Raw genomic sequence first — 15,773 nt, 5'->3', positions numbered from 1 at the left:
CATCTTGGTGCCAAAGCTCTTGCGAAAAAGGTGCTACGAGCGGGATATTATTGGCCTACCATGTTGAAGGACGCTCAAGATTATGTGAACCATTGCGATAAATGCCAGCGACACGGGGATATGCACCGAGCACCTCCTGTTGAGCTAACATCCTTAGTTTCCCATTGGCGTTTTGCATGGTGGGGCATCGACCTTTTGGGACCATTCCCCAAAGCCGTTGGGTAGGTAAAATATCTGGTGGTTGCCATCGACTACTCAACTAAATGGATCGATGCAGAACCATTGGCCAAGATCACGGCTAAAAACGTACTCCGTTTCTTCAAAAGAAACATCTTAGCAAGGTTTGGTGTACCGACTCTAGTGATATCCGACAATGGTACACAGTTCACGGACCAAAGGTTCTAGGACTACCTAATGACTATCAGCATCAAACAAAGCTTCACCTTAGTTGAGCACCCTCAGGCCAACGGCCTCGCCGAGGCAGCAAACAGAGTCATTCTGCGAGGGATACGAAGAAGGTTAGAAACGTCCAAAACCCAATGTGTAACGCCCTATTTCTATTAAAGCGATAAAACACGCAAATATAGCAAATATTCAAGAAATAGACGCTACGTCTCAACAAAATCCAACAGACATGCATATAAAATTCTCAACAGTCGCAGCGGAATATAATTCATACATCTCCAGAATTTACATGTCATAAAACAACATAAGTCATAAATGTAATCTCCGAAATCCAACAATGGATAAAACTCCTCAACATAAATGATACAAAAATCCAAAGACAAAAGACACCTAATCAGAGCCTAAACCTAACACTCAACAACCGACAACGGAGATTAGCTCCCGCTATCCAAGCAAAGCATCAAGCAACTCACCGAAAGCCAACTAATCATGCACAGCGTCTACCCATCCATACAGACAGGTAGGCGGTCAAACCACTGGCGGTAAGCTTTACATTAATAATAACCAATAAATAATAAATTGATATAAAGAAATCAATTCAATTCTCAAATAGTTTCCATGAATAATTAACTTCCATATATACATTCATACAACCAATCCAAGTATAACAAGAAAGCATTCATCAAGCACACTTAGCACCAACAAACATCATTCACAAACCACAATAAGATATCATTTCAATATGCAATGCACCTATACTCGACACATATATGCATGTGGTACCATAACAACAACCATTAGATGCCAACGTACATCTATGTAAGAGTACAGCTCCTCTTACAACCAACTATGTAAAAGTACACCTCCTTTTACATTTCAACATATGACTCAATATGATTACGATGCATGGACATACAACAACGACCCGATAATGCACAACTTCAACATAACAACTACCAACGACAATGTAAAAGTACACCTCCAATTACATTGACTAGCTCAACAACATTTGCATTATCAAGTATTCATGTCCACACATTCAACAAAACACAATTCAAATAAGAGTCATAATCATGGATCAACATACTTCAACATCAACTCACAATATATCTCCACATTTCTGTATACTTTCATAAATCAAGTGAAGTGGAACAATACAACACTTTTATGTTAAACATTACATTCAACCATCAACAATCATCCACATATCCTCAATTAATCAAATAAAACCATTCATGAAGGATTTATGAAGTAATCGGCTCAAAGGAACCATTTTCAACCAAGTTCGTCTATCGTTATCCCATTTTCAAAATAATTGAGCTATGGAACCAAAATCGAGTAAACAAGATTCAATGCCTCAACTAAGTATACCCCTAAGCTACATATAAGTGCAGCAGAGTGTACAATTATGTTTCAACGGCTAAACACGACGAATTCACGAGAATCACAAAGTTCGTCTCTCTTTATCACTTTCCAAGAAAAATCTCAATTTCAAAATAAAACAAGCCAAGATTTGATGAAACCAATCACAACCATTTTTAGAAATCATATAAACATTATACAACCTTAACCCCACTACATTTCCGGAGAAAGAGTTTTCGGAAAAATCGACGTTCTTGGACCATTTTTCAAAAGTTAAGTTCAATTCCCAAAATCAAGTCCAATTAGATTCAAACGATATTCCAGTAGGTTTAAGTGTATAAACAGAGGTTAAACAATCAAAAGAAACATTTTAGAAAGCCCAGATTGGTCCCCAAGTGCACGAAACAAAAAATCAAGTTTTGCTGTACAGGGGGTAGCACGCTTAAGCGTGGCCTGCTCGCTTAAGCGTGCAAGTTCCAAAAACTTCTGGGCTTGCTCGCTTGGAGCTCGCTAGCAGCAAGCTTGCTGCTCGCTTAAGCGTGGTCTGCACGCTTAAGCGTCCTGCATCAGTTCTGTCAAAAATTCAGTTACGGGTTCCAACCCTTTATCACCCAAAATCCCAATATAGATCATTCCAAACCCCAAAACTCAATCCAAAAGATGTTTATAGGTCAAATACATTTCAAAACACTCAAACATGCATCAAATTTGAGATTAAGACATCAACTCCACAAAATTCTCCAATTCACCAAAACTTCCCCAACTTTCAACAACAACAACAACAAATCTCATCACACTTCACCAATTCATGATACCCAATGCATCAATTCAACAACAACAACATATGTCAAGATAACAACAACAACATTTGAACATGAATTCATTCACAATTCAACAACCACAACTCCATTCATCATCAATTTCACACAAAAACACCTCATGTTCATATACCCATTTTGACATACAAATTCAATAACAACAACACAATTATCATTCAATTCATGCATATCATCTTATCATCAAAATTAAACACGAATTTCTACAACTAAAATCAAATTAATCACTTAACCCAAATAAGCAATTATGCAAAGAATTAGGGTAAAAATTATACTAAGGATTATGATTAAAGTCTAACCCCCTTACCTTAATTCTTCACAAACTCAAACTATGGCTTCACTGTAGCTCCAACCCTTGAAGCTCTTCCTCCCTCTAGCTCTCTCTAGCTTTCCTTCTTCAAACCCTTTCTTCTCTTGTTCTCTCTCTCTCTACCTCTTATCTCAAAATTGTGAAAATGATTATGTAACCCTATTTTCTCTAACAACTAGAGTTTATATAGGCTCTACATAATTTGGCTCAACTCACAATGTCTTAATGGGCGTAACCCATTCACTAAACCAATTCAAAATGTTTCTACCCACTTAAGTGTAAAATGTAATAATAACGGTCACTTACCGGTTATAAATAAATTACTACACTCTCTAGTAACTTAGTAAAATAATAACTCTCATTAAGCACTAAAAATAATCCTCAACAAAATTACTAAATTACCCTTACTCACAAAATTTCCAAAATGCCCTTAAGTCCAAAATGACTAAAATACCCTTCTAACACCGAATTCTACGAATCCCAACCAAAATTCACACAGAGGCAAATAATCACATATGAGCACATATAAACACACATAAAAATAATTAAATTAAATCTAACGAAAAATCGGGTTGTTACACAATGGGCTGAAGAGTTACACGCGGTCCTCTAGGCCTACAGAACTACTCCCCATTCCACAACTGGCGAGTCACCTTTTCGACTTACATATGGGACAGAGGCGGTCTTACTCATTGAACTAACCGAACTCACATGGCGAACCGACGCCAACGCCGACTTCCCGGCCAACACGACAAATCTACGTGAAGAGCTCGAATTCATTGACGAAGTCAAGACCAACGCTACCTTGCGGGAAGCAACGCTAAAACAAAAAATAGCCGCTCGCCACAGCAAGAAGGTCATAAGGAGGGAATTTGAAGTGGGCGATCTCGTCCTCCGGCAAAACCAGAAGGATTATGAAGAGGGGAAACTCGCACCAACTGGGACGGTCCCTACAGAATCCGAATGAAAACCGGGACGGGGGCTTACGGACTCGAAGATCTCCATCAAAACGCAATTCCAAGGACTTGGAATGCCGAAAAACTTAAAAAGTATTATATTTAGATGGCAAACAACGCCAGAATACTCTAACGTATATACTTAGTTCTATGCAACGAACTCTTCACTCCCTAAGGGAGCAAATAAACAGAAGAAAAAGGATAAGAAAAATTTAAACAACAAATTCTCTTACTCCTCAATATGTACGCTTACTGTTGTGACATCACTGCTCGGCATGTTAGGTAGAACCCCAGCTCGCGATGGATGATTCACGCATCAGTGCGTTGAACCTAAAATTATTTCTTCGTTCATCCGCTGTTACTCGTCGAAAAACAACTTTGGACACACATTCAGATAAACGATCTCTTGGATGTGAACTATTTCTAACTAATACTTCGCGTAACAGTTAGAACTCTCCTGCCCGAACTCTCCCTTGCAAAGCAGCGCAAAGGTAAAACTTTCTAAGCAAAGTGACTAAGTACCTAGGAAGAAACAGGCGGAACTTTGATTTTAACAAGTCAATGCAAACAAGATCGCAGGCGGGCATGCAAAACTCTCCAGCCATTAATTCACTTCGTCGAAATAATGACTGCCGGGGGGCAGGCCATCCAACCTCGATTACAAGCCTCGTCATCCAAAAGGCGAGCGTCATCACAAAGAGCATACAAATTGTCACATTTTGTAAAACATACAAGATAAACAATTTCGCTCTCAATCAAATACTTCAAACAATATAAAGCCTCACTCAACGAGCAATCAAAATTCAAAAACATTATACTTGAAAATAAATCATCCATTTTCAAACAAGTGTAATTAAAAATAGACTGATTGTATTATAAAGGTGCTAAAACCACTATGGGCGTACAATGTCATTTCAAACTTGGTTGTTGAAGAACATTAATTAGAAAGGCCTCATTAGGCATGGGCTTCATCAACATGCCCATTGTCCTCTTCGGGATCGGGGGGCGGAGTAATCACCCCATCTCTCACTTCACTAAGGGGATGAATTCCTTCGACGTTCAGCTCGATACCCGGGTTCACCACCTTCAACTGAGCCACCGCCCGATCAAAGCCAAGCTTGACGGCGTCCACCAAGCTTCCTTCCAGCTCACCAATCTTGTGCACAAGGTCAGCGCGCCGCAGGACAACAAGGTCTTCCGCCTCATCCTCTCCGGGAAGGTCCGCCTTCTTCATGGCTTCCTCCAAGGACACCTTCTCCTCAGCCAGCTTTCGGGAGGAATAAGCCGCTTGCTCAAGAGCAGTTCGAGCCTCTGTCAACTGCTCTTTCAAAGCAGCAAGTTGACGGTCACGCTCCTCAACGACAGACCTCTTGCACCTTTGATCCTCCTCGAGCATCCCTCTCCTGCACCAAAGCATCGACTCGAACTTCACTTTCAAGCGCATCATTGTTCAGGGCAGCAGCGACCTCCAAAGCCTTCATAGAAGCAATAACCCCATCGGTTATCGCCTTACTCCGGCCAGCTGGACCCAGATCCTGGATAATCTTCAACTCGAGGTCATCTAAGAAAAGGTTCAACTGGGGACCGCACAGCTCCGGCTCGGACAATACTTTTGGAAGCTGGAGGAAGTCTCCTTTCGCAGAGCGGACGGGAACTGCCTTGATCGGTGTGATTGGGTCCTCAGAGGGCACTCTCACCCTCTGCCTGTTCGCAGGCTCATGCCCCAGCTCTTCAGGAGAATCCTCACCTTCCAGATCCACCACGGGACCAGAGGTTGAGCCTGCACCAGAACCGGCTATAAGATGCTCCAAAGACTGGACGTTCTTGCGCCGCTTCTTGGCGGATATCTTCTTGGTCGCTGCATTCACAAGAACCCCCAAATCTTTAATTTTTCCTGCAAAACAGAGAAATGGAAATTTCATCAGATAGGCGAAACAAAACAAGAATAAGCGAGAAGACAAACAGCAGAAAGTATAAACTACCAAGACAGTCTTCAAAGTCCTCAGAAATCAACAACTCATGGGTATTGATGAGGCGGGGATCTGTTACTGGGGTCCCATCCGCACTCATCAATGGGTTTCCCCGCTTGTCAGTCTTGACCTTCCGCGGAAGAGACTGAACAAACCCCCAAAGTTGTTGACGCAAGCCTTTTTCCTCGTCGGTAAGGTTGCCAACGGTTCAGCCAAAGTCCCGTGGCTCATAGACAAAGTGGTCCTGAGACCAACATAAATGAAAAAAAGGACGGCGCTCCTGCACACCATCCTTTGCGGCCTCCAAAAGGTTGTCTAAAGCGGCCACGCTTTTTGGCCGAACCAAGAGGAAACGCTCTTTGAAGCTCCGGACCTTCCCGGCGAAAATCTCAAATATCTTCTGGGTTTGACGAAAAGAAACCCAATTTGTGCCCCGTTGCACAGTGAAAAATGAGAAGAAGACATTTTTGGAAGCAGGAATTTGAAGATAATCGCACAATAACTCTAAGGCCCTCATAAAGGCATAAGAGTTGGGATGGATCTAAGTGGGTGACAGCTTAGTCCAACGAAGCATCTCTCGTTGGAAATTAGAGAAAGGGAGCCGGAAACCCATGTCTTTGAAAACCACTTCATACATGGGAAAAACATAGTTCTCATACTCCGAACACACCCAGTCGGACATGTTCGGAAGTATCAACTCCCAGTCTTCCACTTCGTCGATGGTCCCAAAGGGAACCTCACCCATGTCGTCGGCAGCAAAGAAGGATTCCGTTTCTAAAGGCTCTTCTCCCAGCCAAGAAGCAGCAGGCGCATCAGCTCCCTCATCCAAAAACTTGAAAAAGGAAGGGAAAAAGTGAATCCAACATTCAGATCCACCCTTCCTTCACCCATCAGGCCGGTCACGGCGAGGAAGGGGTTAAGCACCACCACTAAAAGACAAAGGATTAAAGAGAACAGCGAATCTGGCTAAAGCATCGAGGAAACCAACTCTCGACGAACAGACCCAAAGCTTATGGATGAAGCTAAAGCCTGTCACCAATGTTCTGCTAAGCACATACAGAAAACATACAGCATTTTTCAGAAAACTCTTGATACACGGTGGAAGCCGCCATAGTCTACGGCGGAAACCTCCGACTCAAAATCACTTCCGCCCTAAAAGTGTACATAACTACAGTTTCTAAAAACAGAAACTAAGACACAAGAACAAAAGGGATAGAGTATCAGAACATTACCTGTTACGATGGATGAATGGAACTTGAAGAGGAGAAGTTGAAGGATTCGGAAAGGCTTCGTCTTTTGAAAGAACTTTGGAGAAAGAAAAACTTCTAAGTTTCTGAGAAAGTGAAACGCATTGATGTTCCAAACAAACGTTTGAACTATTTATACTCTTTTCAAAAATCACTCAAAAGTCACGCTATTCTATCCGTTGCAGCCCTTCACATACGACTCTCCCTTCAAGTGATACTGCTACGGTCCAGATTCGATCAAATCATTCATCCAAAGGCCCTGATCATTCGCAGCGGTTCTCTAAACGTCAAGATTAAATCAACGGTGATGATGGTGTAACACCCCGTTTTCCCAACATAAAAATTTCTTAATAAAATCAGAGTAATTCATCGTAAACGGAATGTCACATTTCATAAAAATCATAAATGGATTAAATAAATATTTATCCTTCGATATTCAACCAATAAATTACTTAATATCTCGCAGCGGAATTAAACAACTTCTAAAAGTAGTCCTTGGCACCAAGGCCTCATCATAAAAGTCTCATAAATAGTCTAAAACATAATAACTAGTTCAATCCAACAACTTCATTATAATTCTCATAAAACAATACGTAAGGAATAGAAAATATGTCAAAACCCCCATCCGGTTAGTATCAGAGCACCTAAAGACACACTTGTGAGGAGTCCACTCATGACCACGCCGAATCTTGATTACCTGCAAGTTACTCATACGAAGAGCAACATTTTCAAGCAGAAGGGGTGAGATTTCTCAAACAATAATATCAAGCATATAACTCATCAATTACATTTAACAACATAAACATCATATAATTCAACAATTATAATTAAATACATAGATATCATCATATAACAGTCATAATCATTGTCACATAACATCATACAAATATTTCATCACTAGATACTTCGTTAAAACATCACAACTTAACAACTTGACTCGACAATGCATCTAAACTCGACTATGCAACTCTTATCATCTTATATCATCTTGACAATGCAAATGCATGTTGTACCATTCTAGGGCATAACCCATCGTCGCTTATGAGAATAAATATACTCCTAGGGCATGAGCCCTCGTCGCTATTGAGCAAAAGCTCCTAGGGCATGAGCCCTCGTCTCTGTTGAGCATAAGCTCCTAGGGCATGAGCCCTCATCTTTAAATGAGTACGCATGGACTCAACATCTTATGTCTTAGAAACTTCATGAACATCTTATAACTTCGTGACTTAGACCGACATTTACATCTTAATAAAGATCAACAACAACATATGCAGCACATATTACTTCATATCATATCAGCATCATAATACAACAGCATCAAATGATAATCAACAACATCTTAAACATCGTAATATTCCACGTAATGCATATATAACATTATCACATTAATACATATCTTTAATCATCTTAATTTCAGTTCTCTGGGTGACTTACAGTCTCATGAACAACTTCCATTCCTGCCCCAAGGATCAACTCCTAACACGTCGTGTAACAAGGATCACAAAAACCTAACAAGGTTGCCTGTTTTTAAGTTACTCGCGAGGCGAGCTCATGTACTCGCGGTTGCAAGTTCAAGAAAAAGGCTACTCGCCGTTGCGAGTAACGGTACTCACGAGGCGAGCTCAACTTTGGTTGCTATCGGGTTCTTGACATTTTTCACCCAAAAATCCCATTTTTAACTTCCTTATGCCCAAATTAAATCCAAAAACTTGCCTAATCATTCTTCTAACTATTAAGGCACTCAAAACCATATAAAACTTGACCCAAAAAATCAATTTCAGAAATCAGATTTTCTACTGGGTTGCTCGCAGTTGTGAGCTCTTTTACTCGCGAGGCGAGCGATGAAGTTCATAGCTCAAGAGGCGAGTTAAGTTACTCACCGTTGCAAGCGATGAATGTCAGCTCGGGCAGAATTCAGTTTTTTACAAATTTTCACCTAATCACATGGTTCTAACCTCAAAACAGCTTCTAAATATCACCCTATGGATTATCTAAGGTCTGTACATGATTCTTACATCAATTCAACGGTTTTCCATCATCTAATCATCAAAATCGCTCTCTAAACCTAATTCTTAAATCCTCACAAACTCAACCTAAAACATGTTAGATGAAATCTAATGATTCACAGACTTAATATTGGTGAAAGATAGTCCCACCTTTACCTTAAAGAAGTAGAAATCGCAGCTCTAGGTCTTCTCCTCTTCCCTTGTTCTCCTCTTCTCCAAAAGTCGTTTTAACGTAAAAACGTTTTCTAACTTGGACTTCCTTATTTATAACCCCTCTTCTATTCTTTCCTATTTCCTCTTGAACCACTAAACTCTTTAAATTTATAAAACAACCCCACATCTCAATAACTATTTTATTTTCGAATCTTATTTTATTTAATAATAAATTAAGTCACAACGTCTCATAACATCTCTAAAAATCAGACAAATCACGTACATCTTATAAATCATATAAAAATCATATAAATCATATAATATATCGTAAAACTCATTAAAATAATTAAATAATTCAAATGGGCGTTACGACTCTCCCCAACTTTCAGAATTTTCATCCTAAAAAATATACCTCAAGCAAACAACTCAGGATAAGACTCCAGCATCTTACTCTCAAGCTCCCACGTCATGCTTTCACCAGTCGCTCCGTCTCAAACGACTTTCAGAAGAGGTATCTCTTTGCCTCTTAACTTCTTCACTTCACGACCTTCAATCCTCACTGGTAAGGTCTCCACCGTAAGGTTATCTCTAACATGCACATCATCACTTTGGATCACATGAGATGGATCCAAAACATACTTCCGAAGTTGCGACACATGAAACACTTCATACAAATTCGAAAGATGCGGTGGTAAGCCCACCTGGTAAGCCACTGTTCAAATCCTCTCTGATATCTGATACAAACCAATAAACCTCGGGGTCAACTTCTTTGACTTCAATGCACGACCCACACCGGTCATGGGAGTAACTCTTAAGAACACATGATCTCCCTCTTGAAACTCAAGGTTTTTCCTACGCTTATCATGATAACTCTTTTGTCGACTCTGCGACGCTTTTATCTTTTCTTGGATCATCTTTACCTTCTCAGTAGTCTGTTGAACAATTTCTAGTCCTAAAACCACACTCTCGCCTGACTCAAACCAACACAACGGAGTTCTACACCTCCGACCATACAGAGCCTCGAATGGTGCCATTCCAATACTAGAATGGTAAATGTTATTGTACGTGAACTCTATCAACGATAGATGACTATCCCAAGTTCCACCTTGCTCAAGTACACAGACTCTCAACAAATCTTCCAATGACTGAATCGTTCTTTCTGACTGACCATCTGTCTGTGGATGATACGCTGAACTCAACCTTAACTTAGAACCTAAAGCCTCTTGCAAACTCTTCCAAAATCTAGAAGTAAACCTTGGATCTCTATATGACACAATGCTCGAAGGAACACCATGCAGCTTCACTATATCTCGAATATAAATCTCCGCCAACTGAGCTACAGGAAAACTAATATTAATCGAAATAAAGTGAGCCGACTTCGTCAATCTATCAACAATCAACCTAATAGCGTCATTCCCTTTAGGAGTATTCGCCAAACTCGTCACAAAATCCATGGATATGCTATCCCATTTCCACTCTAGTACATCTAAAGGTGTCATCAATCCAGCAGGTTTCTGATGCTCAACTTTCGACTTCTGACAAATCAAACAGGAATACACAAACTGTGCCACATCACGTTTCAGTCCAGACCACCAAAACAACTTCTTCAAATCATGATACATCTTTGTAGCTCCCGGATGAATACTCAAGCTACTTCTATGACTCTTTTCGAGAATCATCTTCTTCATCTCATCATTGTCTGGAATACAAATCCTACCTCGAAACTTCAACACGCCTAAAGTCACTATCTTCAGTCTGACTATCAGCAACCAACAAGTCCACAAACTTAACATCAACTTTCTGCGCCTCTTTAATACTTTTCAAGAAGTCGCTTTCAATCTTCAGCATTCCTAGTTTAACACTTTGAGACGACATCTCAGAGACTAAGCTCAAATCTCTAAACTGTTCCAGCAACTCAAACTCCTTAACCATCATAGCAGACATATGTAAAGTCTTCCTACTTAAGGCATCTGCAACAACATTAGCTTTACCCGGATGATAATTCAAACCAAAGTCATAATCCTTCAACATTTCAAGCCACCTTTGCTGTCTCATATTCAATTCCTTCTGATCAAACAAATACTTCAAGCTCTTATGATCACTAAACACCTCAAATTTCAAACCATACAAGTAATGTCTCCAAATCTTAAGCACAAATACAACCGCAGCTAATTCAAGATCATGAGTAGGATAATTTCGTTCATGAATTCTCAGCTGTCTTGATGCATAAGCAACCACTTTACCATCTTGCATAAGCACACCGCCTAAGCCCAACTTGGACGCATCACAATACACCACAAAAGGTTCATCCGACCTTGGCAAAATAAAAACTGGAGCCGTCGTCAAACGCTTCTTCAATTCATTGAAACTGTTATCACACTAAACATCCCACACAAAGGCTTTTCCTTTACAAGTCAACTGCGTTAAAGGAAGTGCCAACTTAGAAAACCCTTCTATAAATCTTCAGTAATAACCAGCTAATCCCAAAAAGCTTCTAAGCTCGGTAACCGACTTGGGAGTCTCCCATTGTGATACTGCATCAACTTTAGATGGATCAACTGCAATACCACTACAAGAAATAACATGGCCAAGAAAACTTACCTCCTTCAACCAGAATTCACACTTAGATAACTTAGCATAAAGCTTCTTTCAGCACTTGCAAAACAATCTTCAAATGCTCAGCATGTTCTTCTTCATACTTGGAGTATATCAAAATATCGTCGATGAACACAACCACGAAACGATCCAAAAATGCATGGAAGATGCGATTCATATACTCCATAAACACACCAGGTGCATTACTAACACCGTAAGGCATCACCTTATATTCATAATGTCCATATCGCGTTCTAAAAGTTGTCTTCTGCATATCTTCATCCTTCACTTTAATCTGGTGATAACCAGATCTCAAGTCAATCTTGCTAAACACCCGTGCACCCACTAACTGATCCATCAAGACGTCGATTCTTGGAAGTGGATACCTATTCTTTATCGTTACTTTATTCAACTGGCGATAATCAATGCATAACCTCATGCTACCATCTTTCTTCTTAACCAACAATACCGGCGCTCCCCATGGGGAAACACTCGGTCTTATAAACTTCTTATCAAACAAATCCTCCAACTGTTTCTTCAACTCAGCTAACTCAGACGCTGACATACAGTAAGGCTTCATAGACACAGGCTTCGTTCCAGGAACAAGATCAATCGTAAATTCAACTTCCCTCTCCGGCGGCACATCAGGAATTTCATCAGGAAAGGCTTCAGGAAAATCGCATACCACTTGTAGCTTATCAATCATTGCTTGATTCTCAATGGACAAAGACGCCATCAATGAAAACATCAAAATTCCATCACGTTCTAACTACTTCAGCTGCTTAGTAGGCAAAAACTCTGCTCCACTTTCTTCTTCAGCAGAAGAGAAATACACCGACTTATTGAAACAATTAATGTGAACATGGTTGTACTCTAACCAGTTCATACCAATAATTACATCCATCCCACTCAAAGGTAGACAAACTAAATCAATTTCAAATTCTCGACCAAACATAGACAAAGGACATCTTAAACACACAAGAGAAGTAGTCACCGAACCCTTAGCTGGAGTTTCGACAACCATCTCTCCATTCATATTTGACATAGCAAGACCCAACTTAGAAGCACAATCAATAGCAATAAAACAATGTGTAGCACCAGTATCAATAATAGCAACTAAAGGTTTACTATCAATATAACAAGTACCTCCGATCAAATGATCCTCGTTCTCTGTCTAGGTACCAGCCAAAGCAAAAACCCTTCCAGTAGTCTGAGCCTTCTTGGGCTTCTTGCATTGCGAACCAATGTGTCCTTCTTCATTGTAGTTAAAACACATAACATCATCAAACTTGCATTCAGTACTAGTATGCTCCTCCTTACCACAACGGAAACACCGTCTCACATCTTTAGTACAAGCATTACTCTTGTGGCCTTTCTCACCACAATTATAGCAGGCAATCTCAACATGAACTTCTTTCTTCTAAGGTCTCCTCTCATCATTAACTCTTTGCTTGCCCTTATCAGCAGGGGCACTATAAGGCTTAGGATGACTCTGATGACCTTTACCTTTCCTCTCATTAACAATCTTGTAATGAGCCTTAGTATCCTCTTCATAAATCCTGCAACTGCTCACCAGCTCAGAAAAGTTACGGATCTTCTGGTAGCCAATTGCTCTCTTAATATCCGCATGCAGACCATTCTCAAATTTGATGCACTTAGAAAACTCAGTAGTCTCAGCAGTATAGTGTGGATAAAATTTAGCAGCGTATTCAGTCACTGACATGTTTCCTTATTTCAGCTCAAGGAACTCGATCTCTTTCTTCCCGCGAACATCCTCTGGAAAGTACCTGTCTTGGAACTCTCTCCTAAACACAGCCCAAGTAACAACCGCACCATCTTGCTCTAAAACAGGTAGAAGACTCACCCACCAGTCATCAGCTTCCTTAGCCATCATGTGCGTACCAAAGCGCACCTTCTGATCCTCCGTACATTGCATAACACGGAAGACTCTCTCAATCTCTTTGAGCCACGTCTGAGCTCCATCAGGGTCATACCTTCCTTTGAAAGTAGGGGGATGATTCCTCAAAAACGTCTCCAACATCCTAACCTCAGCATTCGCACCAGCATTCATATTAGGCTGTTGCCCCACAGCTTGAGCCACAGCTTTCAACGCAGCAGCAATCGCAGCATCATTTCTTCCAGCCATCTTAGTTCTCTACACAACACACAACAATCAGAATAACATAGTAATGGTATTCCAACAGTTAAACGACACGACTCGACTCAACTACTTGGCCGGACGGACCGATCTGCTCTGATACCAATTGCAACACCCCGTTTTCCAAACATAAAAATTTCATAATAAAATTAGAGTAATTCATCGTAAACGGAATGTCACATTTCATAAAAATCATAAATGGATTAAATAAATATTTATCTTTTGATATTCAACCAATAAATTACTTAATATCTCGCAGCGGAATTTAACAACATCTAAAAGTAGTCCTTGGCACCAAGGCCTCATCATAAAAGTCTCATAAATAGTTTAAAACATAATAACTAGTTCAATCCAACAACTTCATTATAATTCTCATAAAACAATACGTAAGGAATAGAAAATAATGTCAAAACTCCCATCCCGTTACGTATCAGAGCACCTACGGAAACACTTGTGAGGAGTCTACTCACGACCACGCCTAATCTTGATTACCTGCAAGTTACTCATACGAAGAGCAACATTTTCAAGCAGAAGCGGTGAGATTTCTCAAACAATAATATCAAGCATATAACTCATCAATTACATTTAACAACATAAACATCATATAATTCAACAATTATATTTAAATACATAGAAATCATCATATAACAGTCATAATCGTCGTCACATAACGTCATACAAATATTTCATCACTAGATACTTCGTTAAAACATCACAACTTAACAAATTGACTCGACAATGCATCTAAACTCGACTATGCAAATCTTATCATCTTATATCATCTTGACAATGCAAATGCATGTGGTACCATTCTAGGGCATAACCCCTCGTCGCTTATGAGCATAAATATACTCCTAGGGCATGAGCCCTCGTCGCTATTGAGCAAAAGCTCCTAGGGCATGAGCCCTCGTCTCTGTTGAGCATAAGCTCCTAGGGCATGAGCCCTCATATTTAAATGAGTATGCATGGACTCAACATCTTATGCCTTAGAAACTTCATGAACATCTTATAACTTCGTGACTTAGACCGACATTTACATCTTAATAAAGATCAACAACAACATATGCAGCACATATTAATTCATATCATATCAGCATCATAATACAACAGCATCAAATGATAATCAACAACATCTTAAACATCGTAATATTCCACATCATGCATATATAACATTATCACATTAATACATATCTTTAATGATGAACGTCACGAAGCAGTCGGAAGCGAAATATGGATATTGTTGGTAGAAAAGACTCAAAAATGAAGAAATGGAATGGATAGACAGGGACGCCACACTTTCTAATCCAAGAAAGTGATAAGTCTATGGGTGCGAGGATCGCCACAAGAAAATAATTTCTTGATAAGATCAAGAATGGTTCAATCCAGAACCACAAGAGACAAAGCTCTCAATACACATAAGTGTAAAATTCTACAAAATTCAACTCCTTTATTTCATTGTGAAACTTACAATATATAGATTTTTGGTAAGTAACTTAATGGCCATGAGCCTTACAATTAATTATTAAAAGAAAGAAATAAAATCCTAGACTAAAATTATGCAACGGCTGAAACTATTCCATTCCAAGATTGCCTAATTAGTGATGCACTTTCGGCTACCATCCAAATTATAACCTTCAAATATCCAAATGAATTCCTCCATTAATATGAGCTGCATCACTTAAATGGGAGTTGAAATCATGCTAATTAATTGGCAAAATATTGAGCTGCTCCAATGAATATACATCAGCCAAAATTTGAAATGATGCCACGTTAGT

General features: G+C 39.8%; 1 pseudogene; it reads right to left on the bottom strand.

The window, feature by feature from the left end:
• Positions 1 to 11,708: 11,708 nt before the first annotated feature.
• Positions 11,709 to 13,986, bottom strand: LOC146915293 (uncharacterized; annotated as a pseudogene).
• Positions 13,987 to 15,773: the final 1,787 nt, after the last annotated feature.

This window comes from Medicago sativa, chromosome 6 (assembly GCF_051527215.1).
Source record: "Medicago sativa cultivar Bolivia chromosome 6, Bolivia_mono, whole genome shotgun sequence".
NCBI lineage: Eukaryota > Viridiplantae > Streptophyta > Magnoliopsida > Fabales > Fabaceae > Medicago > Medicago sativa.
Note: the sequence above shows the minus strand (reverse complement) of the source record. Positions and strands in the feature narration are given on the sequence as shown.